The sequence below is a fragment of the Triticum dicoccoides genome, chromosome 6A (genome assembly GCF_002162155.2).
Source record: "Triticum dicoccoides isolate Atlit2015 ecotype Zavitan chromosome 6A, WEW_v2.0, whole genome shotgun sequence".
Taxonomy (NCBI): domain Eukaryota; kingdom Viridiplantae; phylum Streptophyta; class Magnoliopsida; order Poales; family Poaceae; genus Triticum; species Triticum dicoccoides.
Window position 1 is genome coordinate 476,335,766 of NC_041390.1, and position 20,785 is coordinate 476,356,550.

At 50.9% G+C, this 20,785-nt stretch overlaps 1 non-coding gene across 1 annotated transcript; it reads right to left on the reverse strand.

Annotated features, from left to right (window-relative positions):
- Positions 1–889: 889 nt before the first annotated feature.
- On the reverse strand, positions 890–959 carry TRNAK-CUU. The gene has a single exon. It is a non-coding gene; the product is annotated as a tRNA-Lys (tRNA).
- Positions 960–20,785: the final 19,826 nt, after the last annotated feature.

Genomic DNA, 20,785 nt, shown 5'->3' on the forward strand with positions numbered 1-20,785 from the left:
GTAAGTCGCCAATCCTCCGGCGGATTACCAATGAAACGCCAAGTCCCAGCCGGGTCATATATCCGGCCGGGTCATACCGCGGGGTATATCCCCGACATTAGCCCCTAGTTTAGCTTGGATTTATCCATGTTAAACTGGTCCTGTAAACAAAACACAAGACCAAATTTAATAGGTTGTGCTCTGGGTTAAATATTCTTGTAAGACAACACCTGAACATCCTTTCGTCCCTGTCATTTCCTTCTTCTAGAAAATTCAGGTCAATAAGCCAACTTCATAATCAATTTGCTGACGTTGGTTTCTCACAGAGAAAAATTGTGAAGAATAATTCATTTGACTCAGCTCCCAATGCTTAAAAATACTGGTCTTAAAATACTCATCTGATCTTCAGCCGACTTGAAAATGTAGATCTTGCCAATTTATGATTACCAAAATTGCCGGGTTATAAACAGATGATGTCGAATCATAATTGTTGCCGACGGTGGGTCAAAACTGAGAATTTTGAAGATTTCTCTCCCTCATATCCATATTACCTGTAACCCCTAAGTCTTGAGCAGAGAAAAGTGATGAGTTAAGACTTCCTTAAATATTACCACTTTGAAGAAATCCATGTTGTTCATCTTAATCACTAGTCAGAACTGAGTATTCCACATATGTAGCTCCCAAGTGCCGGGTTGTCATGCTTGCAGCAACCTGGGACTTGAAATTGCCCTATGCTCATAAAAACTTCAACCAGTGTAGCCCCCAAGGGACGGGTCATTATGCAGTAATGAGCAGAGACTTTGTAAATATGATCATGTAGACTTGAACAACAATGTGTAGCCCCCAAGGGCCGGCTCAGTAAGATAATATTGAGCTGGAACTTCATTGAAAATAACATCATATGATGTAACTCCCACCATGGGGATTGAACCCACGTCCACAAGGTTAAGAGCCTTGTGCTCTACCAACTGAGCAATGGATCCTTCAATATTGGATTAAAACTTGTATACTTTGAATTTTTGACAGGAGCAATTAGCAGCCCCCAAGGGTCGTCTCATTATGATGTGATGAGTCGGGTCTTTAATAAGGTGAGCAAAAAATGACTTTCCATTAGCCCCCAAGTGCCATGGTGCATGCTGGCAGTGACATGGGACTTGCATATTTGATGTAATCTCAACTTTGAATAATGTAGCCCCCAAGTCGCGGGTCATAAGCCTGCAGCAACTCGGGACTATTCCTTCCATTGTAGAATAAATCATATCCATTTGATAAATGCCAGCCATTGCGCTGAAGCAACTTTGAAAACCTTAATCATAATATTGGTTATTGATAACCATAATAAAAATCTAGCCATGTTGGCTATTAAAGATTTGAATAATATAACCTGTTTTGAAAACCGGTTCCTGCAAATAAACCAGTATATCTATATATATGATGCATGCTATGATGACGTAATGATGATGCAATATATGATGATGTATGTGTATGATGCAATGTATGATGATGTATGTGTATGATGACAGAATACTTCAATGAAACTAGCCCGATGGCCACTGGAAGGTACGCGCTTTCCATGAGCCGGCACTCACAGTACCCAATCAACATTTGAACCCAGATAAGTTCAGGTCTTATTTAAAGATAGACTTATCGGGAGTACGCGGGGTCAGATAGCAGCACACATCACAGGCCGATTTACCCAAGTTTCAAGGAAAGCGGCTTATGAAGCCTGGATCTATCCTGACTATCTGTAAGCCATGCTCTCACATGACAAACTGGCGTTTTAACCTTAACAAGATCAGGATCTTTGGTGAATACACCGTAAAAGATTGATTGTTAAGAGTTCGACGGGTTAATCAGGATTACCTGATGGAGTTGAAGCAGCTGGTATACGGGTAGGATGACCCAGAAAGGTTATGTCCTCTTTAGTGAATACACCTATGTTTGAACAAGATAACCTGGTCAAGAGGGTAGTAACGCTATGTCCTCTTTGGTGAATACACCTATGTTTGAACAGGAAGCCCCCAAGTGACATATTTCTGAGCTGTGCTTAGTGGGTACCTATGTTTGAGCTGTGCTGTGCATCAAACTCTCTTTGGTCCCTGGAACTCGGGCATCAAGTCTCCAAGTGATTTGTAATAAGGCGTGTAAGCTAGATCGAATACCCATGTTGAACTGTGCATCATGGCAACAAGTTCTCTTTGGCAACCTTTAATTTTTTCTAAGAACTCGAACTTTGCGAGACATAATATTCTTCTTGAGCCAGAATTTTAAACCGGATTTCAGAGCTTTGTGCGAGAACAGATTTCCCTTGAACCGGATTTTAAACCGGCATTCTTCATTTTGAGCCGGAAATTTCTTGATGGCCTTTAAATTTTTATCAATATAGCAGTAGTCTTCGGGGTCGGGTTATTTTTTCCTCCAATGACCAGGAATTCTTGGATCTGCTTTAATTTGGCAATCATTTACTAAGTCATGTCATTGTAGCCCCCGAGTCTCAAGGTGACTCAAGGAGTTTTCTTGAGATTCTCCATATTTGACCAGCTATATAAACCGGCATGAGCCATTCAACAGCTCAGTGATATAATAGTCCCTTTTGTAGTAGATGACTTGTCCTGCATCAGAAAACTTGCAAGTCAGAGTAATTGCTCTTTTAAAGAAAGCAATATGTATTATAAAAGTATACTGGATGGATTTCACCTGATATGTCAGGCCACTAATTATCCTCCGCGGAGTTGATGATCACCATGGTGAAGCTGAAATCAATCATGGCTGAGTCGGTCGCGGGAGCAGACAGATAAGTCGGCCGCAACATTGTAAGCCAGTGCGGACGGGAAGAGTTGGCAGCGGCGTGGTAAGCCGGTGCGAACGAGAGTCGGCCGCGGTGTTGGAAACGGCTCGGATGCAGGCAAGTCGGCCATGCGCTCGGACAATGAGTTAGTCGCGTGTGTTGACGTAGCGGGGGTGGCAACTTGCGCAGGACGAGCGCTAGTGCAAAAATAATATCTATTCACGCCCCTTTCGTGACACTTTTTGTAAGGAATAATGGTCCTGCAAAAAATTATCATAGACCAAGTAATTGTTCTTTAATGAAAAAAATATGTGTTAATAAAATAAACTTGGATGGATATCACCTGTTTTGCTTTGGACAACCGATAATCAAGACGTCCACGAATAACTGCACGTTGTGGCTTATCCAGCGTCAACATGATAACAAATATCTTGGTCTCTACCAAGCACTCAATGTACCATCCCAATATCTGATCAAACTTCATTCAGCTGATGCAAATAGCAGCAGTGAAACCCACGGAGCAGAGGCAGAACCGGTCATGATAGCAGTGGCGATTCAACAAGGGCGGCTTGCAGCGGCGACAATGATGATTGGTTCAGACGAAACACGGGTCAAAGGAGGACCGAAGCGGGAACGCGGCCCTGCGGGCGGCTCGGAAACGGAACCAAGCTGATGAGGCGCTCGGAGGCGAGCCACTGTGCGGCAGCAGAAGCGGCTTGCCATCAGCGAAGCAGTGATGGTGGTGGTAGGAGGCGACTTGAGGCATCCGGCGACTTGTCAGCGACGGAACTGTTCATGCGCTCGGGCAACCGTGGAGCAAGGCTCAACATCAGAAGAGGGCCGGGCGGAGTTGTGCGGTGCTGAACTGGAGGCGGCCATGAGTAGTGATCCGGTCCGGGTGGTTCCACAGACGGCAGCTCGGGATGGCGACTTAGCAGGGTCGGCTGCTTAGAACGGCCAAAGCAAATGGAATTTTCTTCTCGTAGACATCAATTATCAATACTCAAATATCTCCAGTATATATGTGCTTCCGCGGCGGAAGGTGACCCGCGTGGGACTTGGCGGAGCCAATGCTTGGCCGGAGGCGGAGGGCAGCGGAGCGGTCGACGGCTCTCCCCCGCTGCAGTTGAGGCAGGTAACGGAGGCGGCTTGCGGCGCAGCCAGAGTGGAGGCAGACCGGCATCTCGGTCCGCGTAGGGTCGACTCGTCTGCGAGGATGTAGCTCGCACAGTTTGGAAATGAGGCGAGGCCGTGTGGATCGACGCGCTGGCGAGGCAACTTGGTGGCGGCGACTTGTGGCGGCAGAGCCGGCTCAACCCGGCGGCGGAGGTCAGCTGAAGTAAAGAGGGCATTTGCTGGGGCCGGCGACTTTTCTGCAACAGGATGCAGGTGCGGGGCGGCGAGTGAAGGTGCGGCCCAAGGCAGCGACGGCTCTAACAGGAGCGGCTTCTCCAGCGGCGGCTCAACAGATGCAGCATGCGGAGATGATGACCGCGAGTGAGAAAACAAGGCCGCCGAGGCGACTTGAGGCAGAGCAAGGCGAGGCCAGTTTGGCACAGTGGCCGCGGCGGGTCAATGAAGCAGCTTGGAGGTGAAGGCGAGGTCGGCTTGGTGCGGCTGTCGCCGCGAGCAGCTTGCGGCATAGGCAGAGCCGAGTCAACGACGGAGCCCGAGTCCGCGGAGACGTCCTCTTCCAGGTCGTGCGTTTTTTCAAGTCCACCTTCACCTCAACCTCTGGGTCGTGGCTCTTGTTTCCCTTTTTTAATGAACGGAGCAGCCTTTCACGCACGCGCTCTGTAAGACTAGTCACAGTGGGAGTAACTTCAGCAGTAACATCGAGTTCATCTCAACAAATTTGCTTATATGGCAATGAGTTAATAAGGAGAGAGGGAGTTATAGTAATTTAGCTAGTTACGATAACATCGCATGTTGCAATGCAATATGAGTCTATAACATAATAAATGAAGCTTTACATATTACCATACTTATGTTACTACCCACTATGAAGATAGTAGTCTAGGAATATGTGTATGTTACTAGTGTATGTTTCTCTTCATTGTGGCTAGTCTAAGTTGATGCCCTTGTGTGTTGGCGTGGAGCAAGGAACAATCGTTGTTGAGCAAAACCACCTAGAAAGCCTTGCGTGAGATCAATTTATAGTAATGATGGCCCAGGAATTTGTCCCTTGAAAGGTTTGCTTCTCCGTGTAGCAAACAGAAACTAGAAAACTGTTTTGGAGATGTCAGAACATGAGTTGTCTTCGGACTTGCTTTAAACCACGAGTAGACGATTATGCGTACGCCGGCTGTCTGCCTTTGACTGCTGCGACCAAAGAAAAACTGGGAACGGCCGCGGCCACACACAGAGATAGAATTTTTGTTAGTCTCACATGGCTTGCCGTAAAGGCTGTAGCGGAACATCCAATCGGTGTCGATGGCTTGCGACGGTTCAATCAACAACCAACGCAACCCTAATTTTCTTGAACCTTTTAACTTCACAAATCATAAATCTGGACTGATGAACTTGATGCTTATGCAGATCTTTTCAGACCGGCTCTTCTTCATCTAGATAATTGTGAACTCCTCGATCCCTGTGACCCGGCGACTCGGCGTCCCCCTGGCCTGAGCACCAGGGCGTGCTCCCCGCTGACCGCTACTTCGGGCTGGCGCCCTGTCTGGTGCTTTCGCCGGCGCCCTCTCCGGTGTCCTCTCCGGCACCGTCACCGGGTCGACAGCCGAGGTGACTTGCGTCGCCATCACCAGCGGCGCCACGCTCGTCGACGCCTGGGGCGCCCCCTGCAGCGCCGTCCGCGGCGTATCCTCCAAGACGGCGTCACCGCCGCCTCCATCGGACCCTGCCCGCTCGACCACGTCGGTCCGCGGTGGGGTATCATCTCCAACTACGATGACCTCTTGGTCGACGTCCATCGCGTCCGTGCGGCCGCCTTGGCCGCGCTCCCCTTCCAACGTCAGCACGAAGATCGTCACCGCCGGCATCGTCCCTGCCAGCATCTCCGGCTATGCCGGCCCCTCGCCGGCCCGCGCCCACGTCGCCGCGGTGTTAACCCAGGCCTGGGTCGACGCCTCCTCTAGCTCCGCCTCGGCCCTGTTCCGGTCCCACCAGGCCAGGCCTATGGTGCCGGCCGGGTCCAGGCCGATGTCCGGATCCGTCGGCTCCTCCTCGTCGTCGGCGCTTGTCCGGGTCCTCCGGAACGCGGCGCCCTCGGCGGACCTGGCGTCCGCTGCCGCCAGCGCCAGTGAGATCGGCGATCTAAAACCCAAATGAAGTAAACACGCGAGAACCAAGCAAGGCCATTCGGCCATCGGATTCAGGCAGGAAGGAACTTACCCAGGCACCACCAGAATGGCGGGCATCGCCGGCCTCTCCCGCGATGCTCCACGCCTCCTCTTGGCGGGCGTATTCGTGCCCCCAGCCGGGTTCGCCGCGAGCTTCACGGCTGGGGCCCGCAGCGTGACGTTGTCCTTCCCATGCGGCCGGCTCACCGCCGGCGCCCCCCGGGACGACCCGGCTCCAGTCGCGCCTCCTGCTCCTCCGCCCAGCGCCAGTACATCAGCGGCTCACGTCAGCATCCCCAATGCCGCCTCGCGGATGGCGATTCAAGAAATGCAGAAGACAAAACTTACCCGTCCGGGGCCCCGCGCCAACATCGGCGACCGCCTGCTCCTCTCCGTCGTGGGCCGCGGGCTCCTTCGAGTCGGCCCGCACCACCTGCGTCGGCGCCCGGTCGTAAGGATGCCGGATGGCGTTCAGAAGCACCTCCCGCGTCACTTCGGGACGAACAAGAAGATGGGTGGCGGCAAAGTACGAAGACCAGGGACTCACCACGGGTGTCGGGTTCGCGTGGCTGTACAGAGGCATCCCGAACTCCCACTCGTCATGCAGGCCGGTCTTGGAGATATTGTTGACCTGACGCGCGACCTGGTCCGCCCCCAGGCGCATGTTCGACATGCGGTTGGAGTCCTAGAGGCCAGTCATCTGACTGATGAGACGGCTGCGCTACTGCAGCGGCAACACTCGGCGGACGATGAAGGAAGTGATGAGGTCGGTGCCAGTGAGCCCTTCCCGCTCCTTCATCTCCGACACCTGCTGGCACAGGTTGAGCACCTCCTGCGATGGGTGTTTGGGGTAATAACCCAATTCTACTTCGCCCGCGGCGGCACATCGACGAAGGGCGGCAAGTTGATTTGGTCTGCGCCGATATTGCAGACGTAGAAGAAGGAATTCTGCCATTTCTTGGCAGAGTCCTCTAGAGGCATCTTAGGGCAGTCAGTGCCCGACCATTTGGAGATAACGGCGGCCCCGCAGTCGGAAATCTCCCCGGCCCTCGGCACCTGCTGCTTCAAGGAGAAGAAGCACACCCAGAGATCGATCGAGGGCTCGACCCCTAGGTACCCCTCGCAGAGGGTGACAAAGCCCGAAAGCTGCACGATGGCACCTGCACCAAGATGATGGGGCTGGAGCCTGAAGAACTCCAGGAAGTTGCGGAAGAAGCTGCTCGCGGGAAAGCCGTACCCGCGCTTAAAGGGCCGGTAGAGAACCACACGCTCCGTGCCCTCGGGCCGCGGCTCCTGTCGGTGTCAAAACCGGCGAACCTCGGGTAGGGGGTCCCGAACTGTGCATCTAAGGTCGATGGTAAGAGGAGACAGGGGAGACGATGTTTACCCAGGTTCGGGCCCTCTCTATGAAGGTAATACCCTACTTCCTGCTTGATTGATCTTGATGAATATGAGCATTACAAGAGTTGATCTACCACGAGATCATAATGGCTACACCCTAGAGGTCTAGCCGGCCTGTATGACTATAGTGATGAGTCTCTCCCCCTCCAGACTAAGTCTTCCGGTTTATATAGACACTGGGAGGATCTAGGGTTACACAAGGTCGGTTACAAAGAAAGGAATCTACATATTCGGTCACCAAGCTTGCCTTCCACGCCAAGGAGAGTCCCATCCTGACATGAGTGCAATCTTTGGTCTTTGTATCTTCACAACCCATCAGTCCGGCCCATGTCTAACAGGCCGGACGCCCGAGGACCCCTTAGTCCAGGACTCCCTCAGTAGCCCCCGAACCAGGCTTCAATGATGAGGTGTTCGGTGCGTGGATTGTCTTCGGCATTGCAAGGTGGGTTCCTCCTCCGACGGTTTCCAAGTAATGTATTCGGCTTTTAATTCAATGTCGCACCCCTCGGCTTCTGTGCATGGATGACTTCAACTTCCACGTGTCGGGCGAATGTGGGCATTCAGTGTATTTTTTGCAAATAACACCCTGGCCATGCAAGAAAGAGCGTCTATTTAAAGAGATTGGGTCTCCGATCCATTCGGCACCACGCGGAGAAAATCCTCAGAGATTGCCAGGAAAGACCATTCCAATATGGCTAGCATTTCCAGCTCCTCCTCCCGTTTCGACCCAGAGAAAGGCAAGTGGGAGAGGTGCTCTGTGTCCCACAGTCAATTGGCGAAGTTGCAAACGCAGGGATTTCTCCCCCCTGCGAATCTGGTCCCTGTTCGAGTAGGGCTGGCTTCCTTCAACGGCAAAACCCAGGCAGAGGATTTCCCCAATCCATCTGTGGGGGAATGAGTGTGGTCCATCCCCTATCTGCTGAGGGGCGTGGGATTTCCAATTCACCCATTCCTCCGAGGGCTTCTGGAGTATTATGGCCTCCCAACTGCACAATTTTACCCCAGCCTCCATCCTGCACATTGCGGGTTATGTCCCTTTGTGCGAACTATTCCTGGGTTGTGAGGCCCATTTTTATCTGTGGAGAAAGTTGTTTTGTCTTGTCCTGCGCAACAGCGAGGGATCGATATTTGAAGTGGGCGGGGCCGAAATATGGTGCATTGCTGAGACCGGATACCTATCCGGCACACCGAAGAAAGCTTCCGAAGAGTGGACCTTTGAATGGTTTTACATTGATGATGTCGTACTTCCAGATCTAGTCCGGAGGGGTCTCCCCGAGTTTACAAGTGTTCATGTGAAGAAACACCACAACTGGCACCCTCGGAGCCTCGAGGAGGAAGATAGTGCGGAAGTTCTTCAACTCCTGAGCAAGATCAGGACGCTTGCCCAGTTCGGATATACGATAGTCAAAGTGATGGCGACCTCCATATTACGGGGAGTCCATCCACTCCAATACAGAGGATTTCCCATGTGGAACTACAATGGTGAAGATGACGCCTCCCGCTGCAGCAGGAAAGGTTCGGACACCCCTGCCGCCCTAGCCAAAATATTGGCCGAACTGTTCAAGGGTGAGGAAGAGGAGTTCCTGCGCATCACGTACAGAGTAGGATATTCCATGTACAGTCCTCCTAGCTGGGTAAGTCCCCAACTCTTCTGCTCTACTCATTCCACTCCCTGAGCTTCGTTCAATGAATATTGACCCGTCCATTTATCACAGCACTCGCGAAAGATTTCCGAGGGGCTTTACAGCCCCGCCCCACAGCCCGAGGGCCACATTCGGGACCTTGACCCCGGATTCGAAGAGGATCCGGATATATTCGTTGTGCTCAAGAATGGCGTGTTTTACCAGGCGAGCTACGATGGCACAAAAGTGGCCATCATTGCCGATTACCCTGGTCTTCTCCCCACTTCACCCGTAAGTAATCAGGAGACATCTCCCCCAAAAGGATTCCCTCATTCCGCCTCACCCATCGCACTATCTCGTGCTTCAAAGGGGAGGGGTTCAACACATCATGCTACTCTAGGTGCGACTCCGAAGAGAGCGGCTCCCGCAACGGGCAAGCCTTCGAAGAGGAAGGCAAATGAAGACATGGTCGGGCCCTCATAAAAGAGGTATGGGTTTGCAAATATGTTTGTTTGATAGTCACCTCCAACTGTGACCTTCATGTTCGTCCTGTATCAGGAAAAGAGTTCGCCGGACTGTGTCCAGGGATCCGGCTAGTTATACTCCCAACATCCGAGATCCAACCCCAGCCGAGGAGACAGGGGCCGATATGGGAGGTACACTGGACTATCCTTCGACCGAGAGCTCGGAAAATATGTCCGTCACCAACTCGGAAGTGGAGAGATCCATGAATCATCGGTGTCGGAAGGCCATTTTACGAGACCCCCGCTTTTCAGAAGAGGCGTTTAATGCCTTTAGCTCGGCTGATGCATACATCCGAGCTGCTCGAGATGGGCTTAACAGAGCCACAAAGCAGCATTTAAAAGATGTGCAAGTAAGTTTACTGTGTCTGAGTATGATAACCGTATGCCAGTAGCCCCCGAGACTTAAAGTAGTTGGTACGACTGATTTTGAGGATCTCTGCATAATTAGGTTTTCTGTGAGAAGAACGAGTTGCTGGCCCAAGAGCTAGAAAAGTGCCGGACGCAGTTAAATGTAGTTACCGCCGAACTAGAAAAGTCCAAGAAGGCGTCTTCCGATAATATTTCCCTACATCTAGAAACAGTAATTGTATAGCGACTGTGTTAATGCTGCAGCTTCTCTCATAATAGGATCGTCAGATCAACTGGAGGAAAATGAGTCGAAAAGACTACATGCCGCGGGCGAACGGGTGCTGACCCGAGTCAGACAGGAGAAAAACAAACTCCAAGATTCAAATACCAAACTGGGTGAAGAACTGAAAGATGTGCGAGCCCAGCTAGCCGACTCCATGAAGAAGAACAAAAAGCTGCGAGGAGGCATATTCAGTACATGGTCAAATTTACCTTATAACAGTTTGGAGGTAAGAGCAGCTGATATAGCTATGATTGCAGGTATACTGATAGGCCGGATCATCAAGTGATCTTCTTCAAGGGCTGTCGGAATTGCATGAACAGGCTCGGCAGGCAACGTGGAGTGTAGCCAAGCCCTTATGGCCATCTGCCTCCCCTCCAGGGAGTATGGAGGAGCTTGTAGAGCTATTCAAGGGAGCGCGACGGCGTATCCTACTATGGAAGATATCGTCCTGCTGAGAGGGTGCGCGAGAGGCCTGGGCCATGGTGAAAACGCAGTACACCAGGCTGGATCCAAATCACATGGCCCGGGTCAGACCGCTAGGGTCAAATGGGGAAGAAATTCCCGTTAGTTTTGTATATAAACAAGTAGAAGTAGCCGCCAAGTATTCCCAGCAAGATTGTAAATTAGATAGCTTGCTGGACGGCATAGAGGAGGAAGTTTTTGAGTCCAAGTGACTATGTAATTTTATTTTGCATATGCAACTCTAGCTGAATTGTAAAACGATTGTCATGGAGGAACTTTTCGCTTCAACCTCTCGACCCGAAGGTGAGGAGCGTTTCCAAATACCAGAAGGGCCGAGTAGATCGGGTATGCATGGAAACCAGGCGTAGGGGTCATAGTTGCTTGAACAGACAATTATCCGGCTAGTTATGTTATATTACATTAAGAGTGTAAGAAGCATCTTCCAGAGAGAATAGTTCCATTAATGGTTCCTTTCCCTGGGTGTGCATGCATCGATGTGCATGTCCGAACTGTGATGAAGAAATCACAATGTGTATAGCTTCTAGGGGTTCACGATGGGACGAATGCAACAACATCTTTAGTTCACCGACCAAATATTCCCTTAAGAACGCTAGCTTTTGGCTTCACCCGGTCTGAGGTACACATTCAGATGACCCGACAGTAACAATCGCAGAGGTGCTCCCTTTATGCCCTAGCCGAACTAACGGGAACATAGGGCATAAGCACAAGAGTCAGGCAACCCAGCTTGGCCAAAACTTAAGTCATATCATTGCATATAATGGCGCAGAAAAGGTACATATGGTAGAAAATGCATATGTGAAGAGCTTGATGCTCGGAAAATAATAGTAGGAAGCTTCTGTCCAAGAAGCCCCTAGGTATAATAGCCGTACATACTTCAACATGTATGCGTCGGGGGTGCACGGTCTAACCGCATGAAAGCTTTTAAAGCTAAAGAGAAAAAACAAAGAGAGAGAGAGAAAATGACGGAAACAATAGGGGGAAGGAGACGAACAAAGATTTCGGCGCTAGGCATAGAATCTTTGGAGTCTGGCCGCGTTCCAGGGGTTTGTCTCTAGTCGATTGTCTGACACATCACGCAGGCAGTACGCCACTCCGGTGAGAACTTCGTCGATGATGAAGGGACCCTCCCACTTGGGATTGATTTTGTCCTTTTTTTCTCCGGCAGGCGTAGAACAAGTTCACCGACATTGTAAGTTTTGGCCTGCACCTCTCTGCTTTGATACATACGAGCCTGTTGTTGATAAAATGCGGAACGGGCTTTTCCGACGTCGAGCTCCTCCTCCAAGGCATCTAACTGTCCTGCCGACCGAGCTCGGCCTCTCGCTCTTTGTACATGCGCACTCGAGGTGAGTCATGAATAATGTCGCAGTGTAGTACTACCTCTGCGCCGTACACTATGAACAAAGGTGTGTATCCGGTAGTGTGATTGGGCGTGGTCCGCAGCCCCCAGAGTACAGAGTCGAGCTCCTCAACCCAGTGCTTGTCTGATTCTTTCAAAGACCACACAAGTCTAGGCTTAATGCCGCTCATAATAAGACCATTGGCTCTTTCGACTTGACCGTTTGTGTATGGATGATAGACAGAGGTGTAACCGAGCTTGATGCCCAGATTAGCGCACCAGGTTTTCACTTCGTCGGTTGTGAAGTTGGAGCCATTATCAGTGATGATGTTGTGTGGAGCACCATAACGGTGTACGACGCCGGATATAAAGTCTATTACTGGCCCAGACTCGGCCGTCTTAACTGCTTTGGCCTCTATCCACTTGGTGAATTTATCCACCATGACCAGCAGATATTTTTTCTTATTACTTCCTCCTTTAAGGGGGCAACCGTATCCAGTCCCCATACCGCAATAGGCCAAGTGATGGGGATTGTTTGTAGGGCCGTGGGAGGCATATGGCTTTGGTTGGCGAAGAGTTGGCATCCAACGCAACGTTGGACAAGGTCCTATGCATCCGCTCGGGCCGTCGGCCAATAGAACCATGTATGGAAGGCCTTGCTAACAAGGGCCCGAGCTGCGGCGTGGTGCCCGCCGAGACCGGCATGAATCTCGGCCAGGAGCTGCCGCCCCTCCTCCTTGGAGATACATCTTTGAAGGACTCCAGTAGCGCTTTTCTTATAGAGCTCTCCGTCGTGAACCTTGTAGGCCTTCGAACGCCGGACAATGCAGCGGGCCTCATTCTGATCCTCAGGAAGTTCCTTCTGTTAAGGTAGGCCAGGAAGGCTTCGGTCCATGGGGCAATGACTGGCATGATGAGATGCGCCGACGGTGTTATTTGGGTGGCTGATCCTCCGATGATATAGGTGTCTTTGGAATCCGGTGTTATGTTCGGATCCGGACTAGTGTTGTCATTTTTTCCCTGCCACACCACACCACGGATGGCTTAAAAAGCCTTTCTAGAAAGATATTAGGTGGGATGGGGTCGCGCTTGGCGCCGATACGAGCAAGAACGTCCGCCGCTTGATAACTTTCTCGAGCGACATGATGGAACTCGAGCCCCTCGAACCGAGCCGACATTTTATGACGGCATTACGATAAGCTTCCATCTTTGGATCTTTGGCATCAAAGTCTCCATTTATTTGAGATATTGCAAGGTTTGAGTCCCCGCGCACTTCCAGGCGTTGTATACCCATGGAGAGAGCCATCCGGAGACCATGCAATAAGGCCTCGTATTCGGCTGCGTTGTTGGAGTCTGTGTATAGTATTTGGAGTACGTACTGAACTATGTCTCCAGTAGGGGACGTTAAAATGACGCCCGCTCCTAGCCCTGCCAGCATTTTGGAGCAATCGAAATACATAACCCAATTGGAATATGTGCCATACTCTTTAGGGAGTTTGGCCTCTGTCCATTCGGTGACGAAGTCAGCCAGTACTTGGGATTTAATAGCTCGACGTGGTTTGTATGTAATATCCAATGGAAGGAGCTCAAAGGCCCATTTGGCAATCCGGCCCATGGCATCGCAGTTGTTTATTATGTCGTTGAGTGGTACTTCGGAAGCCACCGTGATCGAACACTCCTGGAAGTAGTGTCGTAGCTTTCGGGATGCCATAAAGACCACGTATGCTATCTTTTGATAATGGGGGTACCGGGATTTGCATGGTGTAAGGACAGTGGATATGTAGTATACTGGCTTCTAAAGCGGGAATTTGTGTCCGTCCTGTTCTCGTTCAATGACGAGCACGGCGCTCACCACTTGATGTGTTGCCGATATGTATAATAACATGGGTTCTCCGATGTTTGGCGCGGCCAGGACTGGGTTGCTCGCGAGAAGAGTTTTTGTTTCCTCCAGTCCGGCTGTTGCCGCGTCCGTCACTCAAAGTGATCGGTTCATCGTAAAAGGTGATAGAGTAGCAGTGCCTTTTCTCCCAATCTGGAGATAAAGCGGCTTAGAGCTGCCACACAACCCACGAGTTTTTGGACTTGTTTGAGGTCCGTTGGCGTAGCCAATTAAGACAGACCTTGGATTTTGGCTGGATTTGCTTCAATTCCTCTATTGGAAACGATGAAGCCCAACAGTTTTCCAGCGGGGACACCCAAAACACACTTTTCCAGATTGAGCTTAAGGTCATACGCGCAGAGGTTGTCGAATGTGAGACGTAAATCGTCTATTAGTGTTTCGACGTGCCTAGTTTTGATGACGATGTCGTCCACATAGGCTTTAACTGTCTTGCCGATCTGTTTCTCCATGCATGTTTGAATGATCTGTTGGTATGTGGCGCCAGCATTCTTGAGCCCGAAGGGCATGGTGTTGAAGCAGAATGGCCCATACGGGGTAATAAATGATGTTGCAGCTTGATCGGATTCCTTCATTTTGATTTGATGGTATCCGGAATATGCATCAAGGAAACATAGTGACTCGTGTCCTGTAGTAGCATCAATGATTTGATCGATGCGGGGGAGGGGGAAGGGATCCTTAGGGCAAGCCTTATTGAGATCTTTAAAATCGACGCCCAGGCGCCATGATTTGTCCTTCTTTGGTACCATCACTAGGTTTGCCAGCCAGTCTGGATGTTTTATTTCTCTAATGAATCCGGCCTCAATTAGCTTGGCCAGCTCCTCCCCCATAGCTTGGCGTTTGGGTTCGGAAAAGCGCCGCGGTGCTTGTTTGACTGGTTTGTATCCCTTTAATATATTGAGGCTATGTTCGGCCAGTTCGCGTGGGATTCTAGACATGTCAGAAGGGTGCCAGGCGAATATATCCCAGTTTCCACGAAGGAAATCCCATAGCGCGGCGTCGACCGTTGGGCCTAGTTGTGCCCCAATAGATGATGTCTTCTTGGGGTCCGTTGGGTGGACCTGGAATTTGACTATTTCTTTTGCCGGTTTGAAGGAGGTGGGTTTGGGTCTATTGTCTAAGATCACATCGTCCCTATCCACCATGGAGCGCAGTGCGGTTAATTCCTCGGCCGCAAGGGCTTTAGATAATGCCTCAAGGGCTAGGGATGCGGTTTTGTTTTCGGCGCGGAGTGCTATGTCCGGATCACTCACAAGAGTGATTATGCCGTTGGGCCCGTAATGAGGTATAGCTTGGAAGCGTGTAAAAGCATCTCGCTCTAACAGGGCATCATATCCACTGCTGAAAGGGGCCAATTGGAAGGTTATTTCTTCAGACCGATAATTCTCCGGCATGCCGAATACCACATCAAGTATGGTTTTTCCCGCGCGCAGCGCCTCTCGACTGGGAATGATTCCTCAGAAGGTCATGCTACTTTGCTTGATGCGGCTCCTGTCTATTTCCATTTTGTGGAGTCTATCCTCATAGATGAGGTTTAGTCCGTTGCCGCCATCCATGAGGACCTTGGTGAGTCAAAAGTTGTCCATGATGGGACTGAGAACTAATGTGGCTGGCGCTCAGGCGTTCCAGTATTTTGGTTCGTCACCGGCATTGAAAGTTATAGCTGTGTCGTTCCAAGGGTTTGTCGCGACGATTTGACAGACTTCGGCGAGGTCGCGGAGTGCCCTTTTGCGCTTATTGTTTGAAGCGAATGTCTCGAAGACCGTCAATACTCTGGGGTCGTCGTCTTCTGGAGGGTGTTTCTCTGGGGTGTTTTTGGTAAGGATGTCCTCGCCGCTCTTGGCTACCTACCGGAGTATCCAACATGCTCTAAGGCTGTGGGTTGGTATGGTATCCGGTGTTGTGTGTATTTTGCATGGACCATCGAGCCATCCCTCCAGAACGGTTCCGTGCCGCATAATGGGTTTATATTTCTTGGCTATTGGACTGGGCACATCACGGGGATGCACCCTTTTTGCCTGGACCAGCGGTTGAGTTGGGACCGATGGCTCCCAACAAGCTGCCTGATCTGTCCAGACGCTTTCCATTGTGCTGTAGTTCTGTACGATAGTTGCCAAGTTAGTGAAGTGTAGTATACAACAGCGATTAGTGGCATTGAGGATTCCTTCGTTTGTGCAATTGTTGCAGAACACAGATATCGCATCCCCGTCGCAGCAATCTTTAACCTTGTCCTTGATAAGGAGGAATCTGGCCCAGAAGTGGTGGACCGTTTCCTGAGACTGCTATTGTATGCTCATGAGAGCGCTTATGTCTGGGTGGGTGGGTGGAATTGGATTCGAACCCTTACCTGATTGATGATCCGGAGTCTGAAGGTTTTCTAGACTTAACAGTCCGGGCTCCATACTATTTTCTAGTTGCTTATGCCCGCCGTCCGATTCTATGTTCGGAAGTCCGGTCACCTCCTTTTGCTGGTGGGTATCCGGCTCTATAGGGTCGGTGATCCGGACATAGTCTGTCTTCAGTATAGGGGAAGAGTTGCCGTCTTGCTCCTCGACTACCGCTATCTGGTGGGTGACCGGTGGAGATTTGATTTCTCTTTGGTCGGGTTTAAGCCCGATCCGATCGTAATCTCTAGCGATTCCCAGGGCGGCGATGCAATCAGGGAGTTCGTTTAAAGATGAAAACTCCGTCGAATCCATCTGCTTGGATTGTTTGGAGTCGATACGAAGGGGATTTTTGATGGCCCGAGAGGTCATCGTCGACTTAGCGGCCGAACGGGCGGTCATGGTAAAGCCGCCCAGCCGGAGGGTTTGTCCTGGAGCCAGTACTCCTCCGGCGGTGATATTGTCTTTAAGGACGAGGCGAGTCAACGATCCTGTCATCGACGGCACAGTGGAACTCTCAATGAAAGCACCAATGTCGGTGTCAAAACTGGCGGATCTTTGGTAGGGGGTCCCGAACTGTGCGTCTAAGCTCAATGGTAACAGGAGACAGGGGACACGATGTTTTCCCAGGTTCGGGCCCTCTCTATCGAGGTAATACCCTACTTCCTGCTTGATTGATCTTGATGAGTATGAGTATTAGAAGAGTTGATCTACCACGAGATCGTAATGGCTAAACCCTAGAGGTCTAGCCAGTATGACTATGGTAATGAGTCTCAACCCCTCCGGACTAACTCCTCCGGTTTATATAGACACCGGGAGTATCTAGGGTTACACAAGGTCGGTTAAAAGAAAGGAATCTACATATTCGGTCGCCAAGCTTGCCTTCCATGCCAAGGAGAGTCCCATCCGAACATGAGTGTAGTCTTCGGTCTTTGTATCTTCACAGCCCATCAGTCCGGCCCATGGCTAATAGGCCGGACGCCCGAGGACCCCTTAGTCCAGGACTCCCTCAGCCCCCGCTCGCCTTGCGGCAGGCGTGCAGCGACCTCCGTCTCCCCCGGTAAGCGCCTGGTGGTGCGAAGATAGGCGATGTCATCCAGGGTGATGGTCGAGCCCATCCATGAGCCCGACGAGAGTGCCATCAAAGAAGATGAAGAAGAAGAAAGAAGGAAGAAGAAGGGCGATGAAGCTCTGCTCAAAACGGCGGGCGTCACAGCACGCGGCGGTCGCGAGAAGCAGAGAGAGGATGAAGAGGCAGGGGAGCACGAGTCAGAATGATTTCCGCCACCCCCTCGCCCCTATTTATAAGCCATGGTTTGAAACATGGGGAAGTGGGATCTTTTGCGCTTGCCCCGCCCACTTCCCCGCAATAAGTGCGCACGTACGCACATCATAACTCCCTAGAGTAGGGCAACCGACTTGCGGACACCGTAATAAATAAATCCGCCCGCGTGGGCCAAGGGCGCTCGGCGACGGGCCCCTGCGCGTCGCCCTGTCATGTCACGCGCATGGTCTGTCAGGCCCCTCCAACTTCTGGGCGCCACGTGGTGCCCGGGCGAAGTCCAAAAATTGCTCCAAATTCGGTGGACTCTTCAGTTTCCCGCCACGGCCGGGATGCTGCGATCCGGCTTCCGAAACCCAGCACACAGTGGGTGTTGCCAGACCCGACGGTCACAAAATTCGCCTCCTCAAGGGGAGGAAACTGCGAAGGTCCTCCCATCCGAAGACGACGGACCTTCACAGCTTCGGGGACTACTATCGGGGGGATGAACCCTGGGCATGCAACGGAACCCGGATCCTTTTCAAAAACAACGGGACCAACATCGCCCTCAAACCGGATCGCGCTTGGCTGGGTTGCTCAACCCGACCAAGCCCCTCGACCCGGCCAAACTCTCCAACCCGGCTAGACTCCTCGACCCGGCCCCAATGGCCGGCTCAAGGCAGCCGAAGCCGGCACACCAAGACTTCTCCAACAAGCCAGCCCCACCTTTGGTGTGTTCCTCAACCCGGCCTCGGGTCAGCTCCCGTCCCATCCCAGCCGTACGATGGGACGAATCTCCATCCATAGATTACTGAGGCAATAGTGCCCCGCCCATGCCTCTGGTCAGCCGGGGCGTGGCAATAGTGCCCCACCTACCCGCTGACCAGGCCCGGCGTGGCAACAGTGCACCCATCATCACTGCTGATGCCAGCAAGCAGCAACCTGACGGAGCGCCACTGTAGCCGACTCAACCCGCCCACTCCCTGACGAACGACAAGACGACGAACAGTGCCCCTAGGCCACGGGGCCCGCGCTCGGAGAACCCGACGAGCCCTTACACCCGGCGGGTCCCAGCGCCGGCTTCCCGGATGATGACAACCCGGCCCCACGACCTTGTAACATTACCTTTGTATCCCTAGGGTGTTGACCTATAAAACCCCCTAGGAGCCCTCATGTATACGGGCAAGCAACTCGCACGCGCAACAAGAACACACTCACGCACACCCAAGGAGAGGGAGCAGCCTAAGCCCTAGCCTGCCTACCTTCTTCTTCCATATAGCTCCAGGAGCGACTCTATACTGTTACATATAAATCACGCTCGACAGCACTAGGGGTGTTATCTCTCTGGAGAGCCCCGAACCTGGGTATGTCTCGCGTCCCATGCTCGCTCATGCCGACCTCGCCTCTGGAGCCCACCAGTGCCCTCGAGCCTCCTCCTCTCTTTAGCCACCCCTTGGCATCTGCCGTGCGCCCACCACGACAAAGACCTTGGCAATTCAACCGCAGAGTCATCCACAACGGAAGAACCAACCACTATAGCATCAAGATGAAAGGCAAGGACTATGTGCTTCGACAATGTCACCAACCCAAGTGATCACCGACAAGCAAGCACTAGTATAAAAAGGGTCAAACGTGAAGCACATTAGTGCCGGTTTGAATTTGAGCCGGCACTAATGTGTACATTAGTGCCGGTTCCAACGGCTAGCCGGGCCGCTCTCATTAGTACCAGTTCATGGCGAACCTTTAGCACCGGTTCGTGCCACGAACCGGTACTAAAGTGAGTGGTGGCAGGATGTTGTCAGTCCGGGGCCCCTCCAGCACCTTTAGTACCGGGTCGTATCACGAACCGGTACTAAAGGTCGTCCTACATAGACCCTTCGTCCACCCGAGCTCGCTCTGTTCTTCCCCTTTCCCCTCTCCTCTCTGTTCTTTTCCCTCTTCCTCTCAAGCTCATCACACATTTTGCCCAAGATTTGAAGGCCCCCATCCATTCAAATGATCACAAAGGTTAGCAACTCTTTCCTTTCATCTCTCATTGCTAGATTAGCTCGTGCAATGCTTTATATAGTGATTGATTTTTGAGTTTAGTAATTCGGGAGGAATTATATATATGTGCTAGTATTTGATTTATATGCAATTTGAGGTCAAAAATAACACTTAGTTTTGCATATGTAGGTGTGGTTTACTTAGTACCTTCTAAATCTCCGTCGTAACCACCGTCGATCGCTCGCAACGTCCCGTCGCCGGCACCACCTTGTGGTGAGCCTCTTGTTCATGAAGTTTTATATAAAAAATTGATGTTTATGTGATTTGGATATATACTTACTCATATAATTATCTTACCCATACAATGTTTGTTATGCATAGTGCCATGGTTTTGATATCCGTCCCCGTCGGCCCTCGTCCGGGTTATGATTCGGATGTGGTATATTCTCTTTTAAAACTATTCATTGCATTTCGTGTTTATGACAAATTATGCCCATCAAGTTGACATAGATATTTCTATGTAGGAGGTAGTTGAACCCGAAATTCCAACCGACCCTATTGTCGAGAGGTTAAATTTAGTTGAAAGAAAACGAGGATTTGAAGAAAAAATTGAAAAGAATTGAGGGGGAGAAGATGGAATTGGAGTTGCATGTTGCCGACGTCGCCGCTGATCACAAGATTAAGATGGAGAAAATGCGCTTGAAGATTAGAAAGATTATAAAATATGACCTTCATAGTGAGGCTTGGTATCGTTATGCTGTTGGATCAATTGTTAGCTTAGTTGCGATCTTGATCGCATTTGTTGTTGCATTTAAATTCTTTAGCTAGAGAGTTATTTGTTTGTTGCAATGAAGTGTTGTATGCTCTTTATGTATGAACTTTATGTATTGTATTAATTTGATGTTTTCGGTGCTGTGTATTGAAGATGAGCCGGCAAATGGATGTACGATGACCGATGCTCTCCCGAGTTCATTAATGGCGTGCGTACTTTTCTGCTTGCGGCTGAGGCAAACAAGCGAGTGGATGGTTTTATGCATTGTCCATGTGCTGACTATAAGAATGGTTGCAATTACTCTACGTCAAGAACCATTCATGTCCACCTGTTTGAGTCCGGTTTCATGCCCCACTATAATGTTTGGACCAAGCATGGAGAAAGAGGGGTTATGATGGAAGACAATGAAGAAGAAGAGGATG